This window comes from Gadus macrocephalus, chromosome 10 (assembly GCF_031168955.1).
Source record: "Gadus macrocephalus chromosome 10, ASM3116895v1".
Classification (NCBI taxonomy): Eukaryota; Metazoa; Chordata; class Actinopteri; order Gadiformes; family Gadidae; genus Gadus; species Gadus macrocephalus.
In genome coordinates, this window is record NC_082391.1 from 18,971,336 (window position 1) to 18,974,194 (window position 2,859).

The 2,859-nt window shown below is 48.1% G+C and overlaps 1 protein-coding gene across 1 annotated transcript in view; it reads left to right on the forward strand.

Annotated features, from left to right (window-relative positions):
- si:ch211-26b3.4 (connector enhancer of kinase suppressor of ras 2) overlaps positions 1-2,859 on the forward strand; it is a 14,265-nt gene that overhangs the window by 303 nt on the left and 11,103 nt on the right.

Consider the following 2,859-nt stretch of genomic DNA (forward strand, 5'->3'; position numbering starts at 1 on the left):
GAGACAAGAGGAACTTGTTCACTTTCCAGATAGCGGGGCTCACTCACTTATCTCCGCGGTGGAGTGCGGGCCCAGGATTGAGGTGGGGGGGACCGGGGGGTGGGCGGGGGCCCAGAGGGGGGTCTGGTGGGTGGACTGTATGCCAGATCCAACCCGATGGCCGTGGCCGAGACCTCAACAATGCAACATGTGGCTCCGACCGCCATCCCATAATAAGGGCTCAGATTGTGTTACAATGGCCCGAGGGTTGGGGGGGGGCAGGGTGGGATCTCTGTGATCTGTCACTACTCATAAAGGGTTCACACTCAAGACTCTCCCTGATTGGCTATCTCAAGGCTATAGTTTGGGATCTAATAGGTCAAGAGGGCCCGGCGGTCACCTTGGACATGATTGCACTGTCATCACGTCTAAAGTCGCGCACACACACAGAAACACACACACACACAAACATACACACACAACCGCCACGCATATATATTTTATTTTCAAACACACACATCCAATGTGTCCGAGATCAAGTGTCGATGGACGGATCTCCGCAGACCTCCACAGAGAAAACTTCACTTCCTATTTGACCCTTTTAAGTATTCCAGAAGTTTCTGCTGTTGTGTCAGAAGTTGAGCGTCTGAATCGGGGAGGAAGAGGGAGAAGCCCTTTGAAAGCACAGCGCGGTCTTTGTGAGAGACATGTAATGAAGTATCTGGGACAATCACAAGATCTACGCAAATGTTGTTACAAGTTCTCGCTGGAAAGGGAATTCCTCTTCCCCCTTCAGACCGGTCCCTCTGCGCACTCTCTTTCATTCCCAGGAATGTTGGAGTGATTCTTGGTCTCGTACCAATTCCACCTGGAGCCTCGATGGGAAGAACAACAAACATGGGAAACATTTAATCCAGAATAAGATGTTTACCCAGAGAACTGTAGATGGAAGTGGAATGTGGCTGGCTTCCAGTGTGTGTGTGTGTGTGTGTGTGTGTGTGTGTGTGTGTGTGTGTGTGTGTGTGTGTGTGTGTGGATGTGTGTGTCCCTGTGTGTGTGTGTGTCCCTGTGTGTGTGTGTGTGTATGTGTGTGTGTGTGTGTGTGTGTGTGGGGGTGTGTATGTGTGTGTGTGTGTGTGTGTGTGTGTGTGTGTGGGGGGGGGGGGGGGTTGTTGAGAGACCCTCCTCCCCCTGTGTCTGTTCAGTGAAAATGAACTAGCAAACTGTGTGTGTATGTGAGTGTGTGTGTGTGTGTGTGTGCGTGTGTGTGTGTGTGTGTGTGTGTGTGTGTGTGTGTGTGTGTGTGTGTGTGTGTGTGTGTGTGTGTGTGTGTGTGTGTGTGTGTGTGTGTGTGTGTGTTCATGAGTGTGGTTGTGTGACAAGCAACAGTCAGCAATTTTTCTGTGCTCAGAAGTTTCCCCGGTCCTCCGGACACGTTTAATTAGCTGTTATGTTATATCTTTTGAACTATTGGTTTCATATATAATATTTTAGTATCCACAACTGTTTCTGATTCACGGGCCTTTGATCTAAGTGTTGGAAATGGAATAATTTCCCACCAGATGTGTAATAATTCTACATTACACTTTCTATCTATCCAACTAACGCTCCACCCGTTTTCTACATATCCATCTATCTTCCATTTTCTATATTAACTTCCATCCGTCTGTTTGTCTGTATGTCTGTCCCCTAATGTCTATTTTATCTATCTATCTATCTATCTATCTATCTATCTATCTATCTATCTATCTATCTATCTATCTATCTATCTCTCTATCTATCCATCTATCCATCTATCCATCTATCCATCTATCCATCTATCTATCTATCTATCTATCTATCTATCTATCTATCTATCTATCTATCCTCCTATATTGTTGAGATCTCAGCTGTGTCAAGGGCATCCAGAACAAAGAGGGCTTTTCACCCGCCTGCATGTCATCCTTCCCTATTTCTTACACTCTCCCTCTCTCTCTCTCTCTCTCTCTCTCTCTCTCTCTCTCCTCTCTCTCTCCCTCTCTCTCTCTCTCTCTCTCTCTCTCTCTCTCTCTCTCTCTCTCTCTCTCTCTCTCTCTCTCTCTCATCGCTCTCGCTCTCTTTCTCTCTTCTCCATATCCTCCTCCCTTCTCCTCTCTTCCTCTCTCCCCCTTCTTCTCCCTTCTCTCCCTCCCTCTCTATCTCCCTCCCTTCTTTCTTCTCTATCTACTTCCTAGACTTCTCTCACCCTCTCCCTCACTCCCGTTCGCTCTCTTCTCTCACCCTCTCCCTCACTCCCGTTCACTCTCTTCTCTCACCCCTCTCCCTCACTCCCCGTTCGCTCTCTTCTCTCACCCTCTCCCTCACTCCCGTTCACTCTCTTCTCTGACCCTCTCTTCTTCTGCTTGTAATATGCACACACATTTCCCCCCCCCCCCCCTCCCCCACCGCCCCATCGGTGTGTGGATGGATGTGGTCCCGCCGAGCTGCCGAGCTGCAGGAGGTAGAAGTCAGACGGGGGGAGTAGTCTAGAGGGCTGTGAGTCCTCAGTGCATTCACTTTGTTCAAATATTATAACTATATCAGAATTATATATTTTTTCCGCTTAAGGTTTCAAGGTTTGGGTATTTATATGGGAACTGAGAGGATATATGTGTGTTTGGGGGTGTGTGTGTGTGTGTGTGTGTGTGTGTGTGTGTGTGTGTGTGTGTGTGTGTGTGTGTGTGTGTGGGCAGGGAGAATATATTGTGTCTGGGTGTGTGTGTGGGGGGTGATAGTGGGTATGTGTGTAGATACAGTAAGGTGATTGTGTGTGTGTGTGTGTTTGTTTATGTGTGTGTGTGTGTGTGTGTGTGTGTGTGTGTGTGTGTGTGTGTGTGTGTGTGTGTGTGTGTGTGTGTGTGT